At 48.9% G+C, this 14,584-nt stretch overlaps 2 protein-coding genes across 4 annotated transcripts in view; one reads left to right on the plus strand and one right to left on the minus strand.

The window, feature by feature from the left end:
- LOC118507127 (sal-like protein 3) overlaps positions 1-14,584 on the plus strand; it is a 186,539-nt gene that overhangs the window by 42,061 nt on the left and 129,894 nt on the right. Inside the window, exon 4 of one of the 3 annotated variants that reach the window (XR_004905592.1) lies at positions 30-234. The exons of the other annotated variants lie outside the window; for them this stretch is intronic. The gene's annotated coding sequence lies outside the window, so the exon portion shown is untranslated. Of the gene's footprint in view, positions 1-29; positions 235-14,584 lie in introns of those variants that run through there. 3 annotated transcript variants of the gene reach the window in all.
- LOC118507137 (mucin-19-like) overlaps positions 1-14,584 on the minus strand; it is a 98,560-nt gene that overhangs the window by 41,802 nt on the left and 42,174 nt on the right. The gene's annotated exons all lie outside the window — the stretch shown is intronic.

Raw genomic sequence — 14,584 nt, forward strand, 5'->3', positions numbered from 1 at the left:
GTTTTTCCTGCCTTTTTCCAATTCCATAGCCCACGACTGTGACGAATCAATGGTTGGGCGTCCGGCAAGTGTGCAGGAATCACCATTTGTGTACGTTTGATTGATTCTAATTTACCTGCACGTCGGCCCGGCGCAATGTCCGTCATATGCAAAACGAGAAAGCCATATTAGATAAGTCTTTCGCGATATCGCATCTTCTTTCTCCTGTTTGGTGTGCAGCCGCCGACGGGGGCCGGGAAAAAGTCCGGCGAAAAAGTATGGCACTTCACGATCTGGCCATGGGCAGGGACACACGGGTCCACGGCTCGCTACACGGCTCTCGCACGATCCCATCCGGCAAGATTGATCGCCGCTGATGATCAAGTGCACTACAGGTTTTCGCCCCGATCTTCATTTCCTCCGTCGGCCGAGGCGCGTGTGAAAATGCGCCAATGCGGAAAGTTCGTGCAAATATTTACATGCACACACACACACATGGTCTGCAATCCTTCGCCAACGCGTCTCCCATCCCGCCCCGATCATGCGCGTAGTGGAAGAGATCAAAGCACAAGATAATCGGAATATTTCGCTAGGATCGGCCGGTGTGAATAGGACGTGTTGTTCGTTTGTTCGAAGTTACGCGGATCCACTTAAGCTGACCTGAATGTCCAACGGTGGCCTCCAGCCAAACAACGGTTTCAACTATGTTGCGCCTAGTAGCTTGGAGTAGCCGACCACCGGTGGGAAGGAGGGAATCGCTGTGTTTCTGGTCCGAATATGGGGCTCCTGTCAGCAGCGAGGAGGAGGTCTCGGAGCTTTGTGTATTTCGCCCGAACCTAACGCTGATGATCGTTGTAATTCGCACTGGAGATCATCTCGGGTTTGCCATCGAGATGTCGCAAACATCATCCATGCGTTTGTCGAGCTGTCCACAGCTCGTCCTAGTGGCTGCGCAGTGTTCCTCTGGTCCAAGATCTTGTCCCTCTCTCCCCGTGTGTGTGTGTGTGTGTGGGGAGAGATGATATGATGTCGTGCATTGATGAGGGCTTCCCAGGAGAGAACGATCGTCGGGCTCGGACTTTTACAAGTGGTCATTAAGCGCTTAGTTTCGATGTTCTGCGTGCTTGGGTTGTTGGGGTTTGTCGATGTATAGCACCCAGCCGTAGGAAGGTGCGCTGCTCCGAAGGACTTCTTAGCCTTTTGACACGCACGCCGAGTCCGCGATTCGGTGTGGCTCAGAAATCAGAGCGGCCCGCAGCCGAAGCCCTGGAACCTACGCTGGACATTGGAATTGGATTGGTGCAGTGCGCATGATGCATGGTTGGCAATTTGAAATCGTGATTACGAAATAAATGTACTTCTTTCATCATCCCCATTCGATGTGTCCCTGGCCAACCCGGACCCGGTGGTCCTTTCCATCGTCCGGCCCGTTGAACACCCTAGGACGGGGGTTGGGTGGCAAATAAATCGACACCGGTCCGGTCCGGAGAGATAGTGCCACTTGGAGCAGGCCGAAACGATGGTGGCCACCATTGCGAGAGTAGGCAGCCAAATCGGAATGTCCGGTCACCTCGGCTCGGTGATGTTATGTTGCTTTTTTTTTTTTGTAACCCGTCCCGGTAAAACCCGTTGAAATCTATGGTACCACGCCTCGGTTTTTTCGTCGATCCGTGCATGGCGGTGGTACCGTGCTGCCGTGGTACGACATTCTGTGTAATTTTTCTTCTTTGTTGCTCATTAGTCACCAGTCATATTGGAGTTGGAAAAGCCCGAGACTCCGGAGCGATCCACGTTGGGGTGAAGATCACGCGCGATCGCGGTTGGCCCCCGAGTTTGGATCTGGCAGATCGATCTGGTAGCCCCCGGATTGCCCACTCCAACGCCAAGCCTGGAAGCTAATTAGACAATCATTTCGGAATGTTTTGCGCATGTTAAATGCTCATTGCTCGATACCCTGGCATTGCCCTCGTTGTGTCAAGTCGCCGTACACAGGTACGATTTATCACTCCGGAGGGTAATTGATTTTTGAAGTGCACAATTTTAAGCGCTTCTTAAAATACGCGTGGAGATCAGCGCCATTCTCTGTACCAGAAATGTACTTCAACGAGGCGAAGGTTTTTGGTGAGAAAAGTTATTAGCCGCCTGGTAAACGATCGTCTTTGCGCGTGCACGTGTCTTCGCGCTCGTTGAAATCTTTCGATAGGTAATTGAGGCAAACCAATTATCGTACGCCAGTGCGATGTCCTTTTGGGGTTGGGGTATCCTGGTAGTTTGCCTGCCTGCTAGTCGCACTAATCGAAGGTGTTAACAAGCTAATTTACCATCGCTACCCACCCGGTATGATTGATGGAAGCCAAGGAAAATGGCGTATAATTGCAGCACTTTCGAGAATGCAAACCATCGAACGGTTCTCTCTCTTCCCATCTGGTGCCGTTTCGGTTGTAAAACAATTTGGGGAAAGAAATGAGTTCGTTGTGGGTAAGTGTATCAATTTAATAAGATGATTTATAATAATTGAAAATATTTCTGTATAGAAAAGCTTTCTCTTCTTTAAACTGAATGACGATAATTACAGGTTGCACACGAACTGATTTAAAAGATTCTTTATTACTACCCCGATGCTTTTGTCACAGGCATCTGCGTAATGGATCAATATTGATCAAGTTTTTAATGGTGCTGATAAGGCTTTGGGCTAAAAGCAATTTAGGTTTAATTGCAGTGATAATGGTAAAGCTGGAAGTATTTTTCATTATTTTAGAAACAAAATCATCATCTTTAATGATCATTTGCAGAACAAATCAAGCAAGTCATTCGAACTGAAATCAACCCTCCAAAAGGAAACGGGCGGTGTTCGAATATAGGACCCGACGCGATAAAGCCGAACACGAGCAGCCAGACCACACTCACCGTGACCTTTAACATCGATGTGCCCTGCGGGGATGACATCGAAATCGTATTGTATTGTACTGTTGCCAGCACGCATGCGGATACAGCAGCTAGCCAAACCAAGCCGTACAGCAAAGCGTTAAAACAGAAACAGACGCGATCCAGAAAGAATGAGAGAAATTGGAATTAATGGAGCTTTAATACACCATTCATTGCGCCCAGCACTGCCAGGGCAAAGCGAGCAAAGCGTTACAAATGTGGGAGAAAATAGCAGCCCGAGCGAGCGAAACACGGCCCAAACAAATTTGCTGTGTTCATTAATGTTTGCAGAAAACATTACAACGGCTGCAAACTTGGAGCAGTCGGAGTGCATTGAAGGGAGCAGCAAAGTGTAGTACGTGGAGAAGCAGTGATGTGCGAACATTGGCAACATAATGTTCCACCAGGCCGCGGAGGGGAGTGAGTTAACACATTAGCAATATTTGTGTAAGTGATGTTGCGAAACGCGAAATATTCGATTCAATTGGAAGATATTTGTTCGGAATGGGTGGAAATCGTGTAGGAGCATGTGAGATTGAAGTATTTCTTCATTTCCGTTGCTAATGTGCCCTATTACTTGTGACGCTGGTGATGTCCTGCGGTGAACATAACGTTAATTTCCAACTTGGCTGTTTTTGTTTCGAGCGATTTAACAGCAAAAATATGGTCTTCCTGAAAAGAGTTCCTGAGGTTAAAGATCACCGTTGGAATTAGTTTTTGAAACAACGACGAAAAAACGCACACCTTAAGCTGGCCTTTGCCAAGACGATTAGAGAGTCCCCGCACACGAAGAGTAGCGGTTGTTGGGCAAATTAAATGTCCATTAGACACGTGCCAGCGCCTTTGGAAAACATTTCCTTGTAGCCTCTTCATCACCAGGGCGAACCACCTGCGAGAAGACAGTAATTGATTGTCGTGTTTGTGGTGGAGAATCGATTCGACATCCTCCTGCTTTTTTGTTGTTGTGGAGCACTTGACGCAGGACCTGCACAAACTATTTGTGATGTCAGGTCATCAGGATTTTGGAACGAATCGCAGCTTCTTAAGGTTCGATGCCACTGTCAATCCGTACAATAGATCTACCGAGCTGACAAGTGACCAAACCTCGGACCGAGTCCATGGTCGCTTGGTGCGACTCATTCAGGTGCCATTAATCTTGCTTGCCAGTCATCTGGCTTGCCTAGGGACGCTTGCAGCAAGACACCCGATTGTCGAATCGGCCAGTTGATCCGTGTAAATGGTTGAAATCAATTATTGTCACTTAGCGAAGCGTCGTAATTTATGTACTGCGGTCCGCACATTTTTTTGTGCTGCATCCCGGCCACTCGATCCGTCTCGGGCGACTCTTTCCCTGGGCGAAGATTTGCATACACACCGAGTGCGGTTAGGTAGCCGTAGGACAGCTGTAGGACTCGCCGCTCGTACACGACTCTGGACGGTTAGCCTGTTATGGATTAGTTACACTTCGTCGTGGCGTTGATCTGCTTCGAGCGCTAAAAGCTTGGCGTGAGCATGCTTGTGCCTGGCCGCCGGCGATGCACAAAGAGGTTGCGCCAACTTGCACGGACGAGCGGTAAAACTTCAGCATCGCGCGATCGTGGCGTTGCTGAGGGTCAGATGCTCAACTTTATTGTACGTACCAATGGTCCGCATTTGTCGCAGACATTGCGTCGTACACGACGATGATGGGTCGGTTGGTCGAGCCGAGCCGAGTTCAACCCCCGACTGCCAACAACTAATCGAGCTCGAGTCGAATGACAGTGGTCCGGGGTGCGCTTTTGTGTCCTTAACGGCAACGGCTACCGATCGAGGCGATCATTTTACGATGGGCCCGTGTGTAATCGAGAGCTGCTGTCATAATCGATTAAACCGTTGATATCTTCTTCGATGTTATCGGCGTACGGTGGCCACACGGCAGCGGAACGGGATTTACGATCTGCAGAATTGCAGCTGAACGTGGCTACCGTGCAGCAGCACGAACCTTCCTTCTGCCGAGACCGGTGGCAGTTCGCTCTCGTTCGCTTCGGTGCTAAAAGGGCACTCAATTTACATTTTAATTGAAAATTATCTCCCCACACCGATTGCAGTTAAAAGACGATTTGATCGATATGAAAGCATGCGTGGAACGGAGTGGAGATATCAATCAGACTTTTAAAAAAGTTGGCAGAACAACACGACGGACTGCGCGTAAGAAGTCCAGTTTTGTTTTAATATTTTCTCACCCGAGATCACGGAGCACTGCATCGAAAATGGCGTGGAGCCGTCACATGCGTGGAGCGCGCTCGACTTCGACCGGTGGAGTGGTGCATTACATAATGTGGAGCAAATGTGTGCGAAGGTGCGAAGGACCGCTCAGGGCGATCGCGCGGGATCTCTGGCGAGAACAAGCGCGACAAAGCACGCAACCGTGTACGTTCGTTCGCACCACATTCGAGTTCGAAGTCAACAGTCCGCCTACTTTTCCATTACCAGTGTAACGCGCAACTCTGCAACACTGGCAGGAGCAGTAGCTGCAGCAACAGCAGCAACAAATGACAGATAGTGAGGACAGCCCGTTTTCGGTTGACACACACAGTCACAGTAGGCTTCGCGGAAAGGAAAAAAGCGCACGAGGCGACATGTTGCGGAGCTGTCAAAAATTGAATAGGCGGATCTCGGCAGCTACTCCGGCCTTTGTGAAGCAGATGCCCAAAAAACGAGGTCCACACTGCACTTGAACTCCTCCTGCTTTTTTTCCCTGCTGCTGTGCTGCAGAGACGCATCACATGATCGCGCTCGAATTCATCATGAATTAGCATCATAATTAATCCATTGTATCCGATGGGACGATTCAAGTCGCTGCGGAGACACCCTCGGGGCTGCTCGGCGAAACACTTTACCTCGGCACACACTGCTGCTGCTGCTGCTGCGGCTCCATTTGTGGATCTAAATCTCATCCCCCTACAATGGAGCACAAATTGAGGGCGAAAATGAGTCGCGAGACCTTTTTGCTGGTTTGGTTACAACTTTTTGTTTGTTTGGGATGTTTGGGGGGCCTTTTCGGGCGTCTATTCGGAGCATTCGGTGACGGCGAGATCTTCCGACAAGTTCGTTGTGATCTTCGCGCGTTTGATGTGAGCCGCGTGCACACTTCTTGCGCCCAAAATCAAAAAACCTTCCGCCGAACTTCGAATAGAGGTTAGGAAAAACACTTTCTCGCCGCCACGTTCTGCTGTCGGAAATGGTGGGACAGCTCTTCAGCAGCTGGGAGTGTGTTGGAGACAAGAGCTCCCGAAACCGAAGCCGGAGATCCGCGGCTGGTTGCGTGTGTTTGGTGTGAGAAGGAGGCCGGAGTCTAGGCTACCTCTGCAACCACGGCAAGCATAATGAATGGCGTTGATGCCGTTCAGGAGGACGACTTTGATCGTGATGCAACTCGAGGACAGTTCCAAGGCAAGCGTTGGCAGTCTGACGCATGTACTCTAAAATGTGTGGCACAGCAGCATGCCCAGCACGAGCAGAAAGACCCCGAGCTCGATTGGAACACGCTCCGGCAAGATCAGATACTCGCTATACTGCCGCCAGGGCTCCCGGGGACCTGCGAGATTGATGACTATCAATCTCGTGCTTCGCCACGAGGACTCGCGGTGTGTGTATGTGTGTTGTCCACTTTGTGCCACTACTGGACGGAGGCACGCAACCCGTACGCACGCATGCACGCAGAGCTACTTCAATTCCAGAGAGCTCGGGGTTTTTGGCGTATTTTCAAGTTGTGATCAGCTCTTTTGTCACACGCTCGAACGAATAGACAAACACTCGAAAAACGGATCCAGAGCGACGGATTAGCGAACCGCACACACAAAACGGGACGCATTGTTGAGTGTGGCCGGCGGTGTGTCCGCGCCTTGCGTTTTTGACATTTCAACCGGATCGAAGCGGGTTTAGTGTTTCGGTTTGGCGACTTTTCAATTGGTGAAAACAATTTTGCCATCATTAATCTCGTGATTTGGCAGAAATGTCCGGGGCCGAGTTGCTGCAGAAATCGTTGACCGTGGTTAGTGCTGATCGATCTTGAGCCGATCGTTTGACGATCAGTCAGTCAGTCAGCCAGTCAGCCAGTTAGTTATTCGTGCTCTCGGGTTTCGTTGGGCGACGTTGCCCACTAGGTCTCAGTGCTACTCCCAAGATCACAGCAGAAGAAGAAGACGGTTGAAAAAGGCGAAAAATCTGCGTTGCGCAACTGACACTTTGCTCACATGTGCTCACCACCGAGTCGATCGTGGAAAATTGGCAAATTCTATCGATCAAAGGCTCGTTAGACGATTGATGACTTTGTTTTACTACGGGGTTTTGCAGAGCACATGCCAGCTCGGACCTCGAACCGAGCTTGGCCGTAAGATTTACATCGCCTGAAACACTCTCACACACACACACACACGGTTAGAGCACGCGCCTGGTGACTGTGAACTAGATTGTCACAAATTTCGCTGCGCCTTGAAGCGAGTTGAACATTGTGTTCGCGCGGTACACAGGAATGCAAACAGAGGTTTCTCGTGGTGCCAAAGCCAGCAAAGAAATGTATGCAAATAAGCAGGACAAATGCTACACGAGATTGATTAAAACATACGTCATTAGCTGGGAGTTTGAAGCTATTAGCTGTCATAAATAACAGATCAATCTTCAGATTATGACCGCGTGGCACGCACGTAAAGAAGTTCCCTCGAATAACAATTAGAGCAGCTTATTCATCTCAAGCTGTCGCTGTGGCGTATAAAATCGGTCGAAAAAAAAATAGTAGTTAAAGCATTGCAACATGTCGCTTGATCGCCATTATCGCATTGCTCGTGCGTTGTTTTTGCCCCCGCTTAAGAAAATTTGAATTGCGGGCTAATAAAATTAAATTCCAATTTACGCAGAACCATCATTTGCGGCCAGCAACGATGCCTAATTGACCTTTAGCGGATCTCTCCATCTGACCACCGGAGGGGCCAGGGGGCCTTCTTGCAGTACGCGACGCCACCACACGTCCGCGAACGCCTTGCCGTGCGATAATCCAGTTTGTCACGTTATAATTAGGCATTCTTGATTGATTCTATTGATTTGAGTGCACTTGAGCAATATGTGTGGCCTTCTCTGTCTTCCATCCTTCCTGGCTCCCATTCCACTCGTCCCCCCCCCCCCTCTTTACCCCTCTTGTCGCCTGGCGGACTCGCACCGGTGGAGGCAAAATTAACTCATTACTTTCGTCCACAGCGCACCGTCCTCCCTAATAATATGCTTTTTACACAATTGTTGTAACTTGTTGCCGATCTGACATTTATCGTGCGGCGGCGCGGACATTGTAGCACAACGTTAAACCTGCTGCATCGTGCCCTTTTCTCAGGCAACACGGCACGGCACACGCAGGGCCCGGTTCTGGAATCTAAATTGAATGAAAAGTAAAACAACCCTCTCTCTAAGCACACATACACACACGCCGAATCGTGCCGGTCGGGATCGATCGAACGGCGGACGAAGTACTTGGGTAGAGGAAAAACACACACACATTCGAGAGGAAAAAAAGAACAGTGTCCGGACGTATAAATCTTTCCGCTCGATCTTGCGGACCAGGGCACCACACGCTCCATGAGTTCGTCCTGCAGTTCGACCTCGTCGGCTACAAAAGCCGATCTGCCGACCGCAACTGCGAAGCGAAAAGCTCATAAATCAACCAAAAAGCCCTCAGACTTAGGCGCGCGCGCGCGCGCCAGCCCGTGCACTAAGACAGCCACACACGTTAGGGCACACTCCCTCGAAACGAAGAGTGGCCGGACTGCGTCAGGTTTCCAGATTCAGGCAGGCAGGCAGGCAGTCAGGCAGTCAGGCTGTCCGTTGCACTTTACTTATCCGGAGCCTGGCCGAGGGAAAACGGCCACACCCCGAAAAAAAAGTCCGAGCATGGGGAGGATGTTTTGCAAGGCTTTTTCCCGAGCTGCGTGTTTTGTGTCGGACAGGCCTCCTTCCATTGCATAGCGATCTTGGGCGTGAGCGTGAGTTTTTTGTTCCTGCACACTGCGTTTTTCCCGATCATCATCCGCAACATCAGAAATGGAGGAAAACTGAACTAAATCGAACTGAACAACAACAGCAAAAAAGAGTACACACACACACACGATGAGAGAAGGAAAAAGGCAACCGTTTTGAAGTGTAATTGATAAATAAATTAAAATTGGCTTCGAATCATAATTAAACCATTATGTAATTACGTATCTGTGTTATGTTGTTGGGGAGCTGTTTTTTGCACCCTTTTGCTTTGGTTGTTTTGTTTGTTAATCTCGTTCGCCGCTGCTGGTGCACTCTTGTATGTTGCATGCCTGCTGCAAGTCCCCAGCGTGGAGTTGCTGTTTGAAGTTGTGTTTCGTGCACTTGGGGCGTGCGGTGTTCGATCTGGTGGATTTCGTTTCGATCCGATTCGATTCGGTTGTGCGTATGGTGGTGGGCCGCTGGTGCGTTCGTTAAAGTTGGTCGCCTTTCTGGGGTTTTGGGCGTGGACCCCACGGTCCATGTGGACCAGGCGAGGAAAATTCTGTGAAAACCCAATCACCACCAGCAACCAGCACGTGAGGAGTAATCGGTACGAACTGCAGGCATGTTTTTTGCTCTCTCTCTCTCTCTCTGCTCTGAGTTGGGACCTCGTTCAATTGCGTGACGATCGATCGCGTTGGTGGTAAGTTGGGTTGGACAGTTGGGCACCAGCGAGACTGCTGAAGAATGTCTTCCTCATTAGTACATTTTTAAAAGAGCCGGTAGCTCAAATTCCTCTCGTAGTCTTGGACATTACAATTATCCCACTTATCTCCTTTAAGCAATACGGTGCCTTATTTAAAGGTCTTGAACCTTTAATAGAAAATAGTTGTTTTTACAAGAATTACGCAAAGCAAAGTCTGTCTTTTTTCACTGTAAGCTCCTCCAGTCCGCACAGATTGACAGAGGCAGTAAAACAAAAACCCAACCAAGTCATTAGTACTCGAATTACCCTTTTCTCTCCCAATCAGCGGTACAGATTTCATCAAATCGCCCCTTTTAAACCGTTTCCCTGTACGAGTAAATTAGTAATTTACGTTGCGCCGTGTGGTACGTCACCGAATTCCAGCGGCCAATCGGCATCACACGGCCAAACTCGACCCAAACCGCAGCGCTGGATTGGTGGCACCGTGTGGGGCTCGCTGCTGCCTGTGCTACGCCGGTGCATCATCCAAAGTGGGCGACGAATTCCCACTGATTACCTTGAATTCCCATAACGAAGCGATGCATCTAACCTGTCCACACAATCTTGAGCCGGTCGGAACAGGGTATAAATTAGCTGCACCAATCCTGAGGGGGGAGTCTTTGGACGAAGAAGGGAACGATGCGACAGTTGTCGCCCCGACGGTAGTAGTAGTGGCCGTAGTAGCACGATGGCACGATGGCATGTGGCAAATTTCCTAAAACAGCCATCACACCACAAGCATAGATAGCCTTACGCGCGAGCGTGTGTTCGCGCGGTGGGTCGCGCGTTTTTCTCGCGCAAGGCTTTTCTCCACCAACCAGGAGGGGCCCTGGACGGTTGGGTTGGGTGCCGTTTTCACCAGTTCTGCCCGGTGGGGCTTGGTACAGTTTACGAGCACATTCCATGTCCAGTGGACGCACAGTGGAATTCGTCTTCGTCAGGGCGAATCAAAGTTTCAGCTTCGTTCCATTCTCGATGATGATTTCGCCCCGGCTTAATTAAGTTGTACCGTGATTAGTACATTCGTAAATTGGAAAGTAACAGGTTTTAATCGATTTTTTATTCGAACGCACCGTGGTTGCTGCTGCCGATGTGCCGGGTGGACTCGGTCGCAACGGGTAAGGATCCCGTCGAGTCGAGGGCGCTGTGGTGTCTGTGGTGGACTGATGCTACTTCTTCTTGGGCTGATGGTATGCCACGTCATGCTGGTCAATTATGTTGATAATTAAGGCGTTTTAGTGCATGCAGTCTGAAGGGATTAGATGATGTTTTAGTAGCCAACAAGGATTGGGTTTTCAGCACTCTTTAGCATAAATTGAATCAAACATAGCACTTCAATGAACGTTTCCTTTCTGCTTGATAATTTTAGCTGTTAAAACTGTTACGATGTCCTATTCTAAGAAGACCAAATTAGGAAAGGTATCCTTATGTACCAGTTGCTTGGATTAACTGTGCATGGTACTATGACCGTTTGACATGGTTTGTGGGAATTCTTCAGGTGAATAGCCACACAGAACACCACCAGAAGGCAAACACTAAAATCTTGTATTAAATTATTAATTTTTGAAATGATGGTGACTTAACGTAATGCCTGCGCAGAAGGTAATAAACCACACAGCAATTACACATGCCTGAAGAGCCCTGTAACAGCGATAAATTTGCTAGCTAATTAAGTGAAATATTTTCATGACATTGGGGGTCTTGCACCTAGCTTAGCCCTTAGATGAATGACTGCTGTGCGCCAGGCTATTAAAATTTTGATGATCATTCCGTTACAGTGTTACGATACAATAATTATTTGATGGATGTTTTTGGATCGAAAAGAAGGGGTTTGGTTGGAATTGCTGCGTCGTAAATTCTTAAAAGTTGATATTACTAGTACGACTCCCGAAAGTAACAGCTTTTACACGCATCATGAAGATGTGTACGATTGTGAAACATAACTGCGACAGTACCCTAACAAAAATAACAGTATTGTAAGAGATCTCGTAATGCACTTAAAAAAAACAGCCGACTCACAGTTGTAAAATTAGTCTCTTCCATTTTATCGCAACTCAAAACGCACCGGAGGAGAATCGTGGAAAATGAGCTTTCCTCGGCTCGAAATGTATACCGTCGTGTTTACACAGATGCTAATCAATGTGTAGCATGAGGAACCGAGCCTCACGGCGCACACATCTCCGTTTGGGGATGGGATCACCGTTCAAATTAAGATTAGATATCACCAATTCACTCGGCTCGGCAATCGCAAATAGCCTGGCGATCGCTATTACGCATGTTAAATTATGCTTTTGCCCACCACCGTGCGTGAAGGAAATGAGTGGTGCCCACCACACACTGCTTTTCGTAAAGTCATTTGATGAGCAGCACCCGGGGCCCGGTGCTACACGCTGTTTAACCTGCTTCCCCGAGCAGAACCGCACAGATACGGAGGTAGAGAGCGGGAATTAGCAAATAAATTAGAAATATTATCCGACCAGCCGAGTATATCACTTTATATTGCCGGAAGCAGCCAGATTGGGGGGGGACTGAGGGTAGCCCGGGAGACGACATTAAGCGTTAGATATTTAATTTAAATTCAACGATGAGTTTCAACTCTTAAGCGAGCCAGCGAACTCAACTGTAACAGACGACTTGCGACGTAAACAATCGAATCGGACTGAATGAGAAAACAGCAATTCGAAAATGGAACCCTTTTTCTGATGCTATTGGCAAAACGGGCACATAAATCATGCCAGGCGTTAGCATAAATCAAAATCGATGACACCACCACCTGAAGACATTGAGATCGATGAGCACGAACAGTAAAAAAAAGCAGCCGGTGGATAAGGATCTCTTCGTTGGGCTTTTGTCACAACTGCATCATAAATCAAGCTAACAAGGTCACTCCGAAGCGATCGAAAGACTTTTGCTATGGTGTGTTAGTCACACACGGATAATTGCGTGGAATGAGCCAGAGTAACCACCACAGCAACCACTGCGTGTCGGGAAGGTCTTACGCCTTTTATGTACCCTGTTAAGCCAAAACTAACCCATTCGTGCTAATTTGCGGGAAAATGTTGATTGCCAGTGTGTCACTATCTTGTCGTCATTCCTGTAGCTCCCATGGCATCCCAAAACCCACTTGCCGCGGTGTGTGTGTGCCACCGGCGTGTCTTCCTCGGCGAGATGGGACCAGAGCCGATTGCACAGGTGCGATAAGCACGAATTTATGATGCCATGTTAGCAGATTGAGTCGTTTCCATTTTTCATCTCACCTATTCCGGTGTGTGCGTGTGTTTCGCGCCCGTCCGCATGATGGAACCGTGGCGGATGGATTTGGATCCGACGCTGATAAGAGGCGCATTGCTTTCGCACAACCCTTTTTTGTGAAATCGCAGCACATGGCGAGGGATGGTTTTATGTGTGAGTATGGGGGCGCGCGGTTTTTCCACTGCTTCTAGTTGTCACTCGGTGTTGATTCCCACGCGGCCTGGGCTTGGGAAACCGTTGAGAGACAGTTTATTGCTTTAAGCTGGTGTCGATCGTCGTTGCGTGAATCACGAATCAGTCTAACCGGGTGACAAACGAAACCTTACTCCACCCAGTACCGAATAATATCACAGCTTAAATTCGTGTTGTAGATAACGAAGGAAAGGGGAAAAAGGTGGAAAGGCGGGGAAGAAAAGGGTATGATACGCCATGGGGTTAATCGCGACTCGGAGCGAGCAATCTTGATAAGGGCGACCCTTTGGGGGACAAACGTTCGCCTCCGCCCATTGCCAGTAGGGGGTGGCGCATTTTCCATGCTGGGCTCTTTTTCTCTCTCTTTGTGTGTGCAGCTGGACAAGCCTCTGGTCGGCCAGAGTTGGTGGTGGCGGTGGTGGTGGTGGTCGTACTTTATGGTTATGGAACAGCATAAAGGGAGCGTGAGCGCGTGAAGCATAATTCCATAATTTCCCGTTCGCATTGTTACCGCTTCACTTCGGGATCTCCTCTTCTTCGCTCGAGGGCTCTTGGGCAATCTTGGAGAGGAACAGAGCGAGAGACTCCTTCGATATCTAACCTCACCAGCGCCGGGAAAGGACGACAGTTTATTATGATTCATATCAACGTACGCTGGGACAGGGATCTGGGAGTCCAAATCGAGGCCGATCAACCGTCCGAGCTGACTCATAGTGTGCCCTCAAATACATGTCATGGTTGTTCGGTTTCATGCCTCACCCATGGCGCGTACAATCCGCTCACACACACACACACACTTTGGGAGTGATTTTCTGTGTACAATATCGCTTTTAATGTTCAATTCTACGAAACTACGATCGTACCGCGGAGGCAAACTTATGCTGCACGGATGGAATGCAAACACTGGTGTTGTTTTATAATTTCCATCTGATAGCAATCAAACATTCTGAAGCGAGGCAGCTCGGTGTTTTGTGTAAGCTATTTCACGCTCGCCCCATCGTGTGCACTGCATCGCGCCGGGTCAAACAAATGCTTGACCAAACTGTCCCCTTGCTTGCTTGCTTGCTTGGTGTCGTACAGCGACGTGATCGAGCCTCTGACGGCGGGTGTGATTTGGTTTGGTGAGGGTGAAATTAAATCGTACCTGCGAAAAAGGGAGTGTAAAATCGTGCATCAAGAAGCCATTTCCCTTTTGTGTGTGTGGATTGAGCATTATAGCTGGTTATAAACGATTGTGATCGTAATGGAAACATGCTGGCATGCTGGAGCGAACCACGGTACCAATCACCTAAGATCCCATCCCGCCCGTTGGTAATACTACTGGTATTAAAATGGACTGCACGAGCTTCCTCGAAGACAGAGGGCGCAAGTTTTGTCTTGAGAGGAAAAACTCTCTGTAGACTATAAATTACAGAACCTCATCACCATCATCATCATCATCATCATCATCAACCTCGTGAAAGAGCTTAAGCTTCTCGATTCTGTAACGCTTCCGAGCAAAACGGTTCG

The sequence above is a fragment of the Anopheles stephensi genome, chromosome 2 (assembly GCF_013141755.1).
Source record: "Anopheles stephensi strain Indian chromosome 2, UCI_ANSTEP_V1.0, whole genome shotgun sequence".
Lineage (NCBI taxonomy): Eukaryota > Metazoa > Arthropoda > Insecta > Diptera > Culicidae > Anopheles > Anopheles stephensi.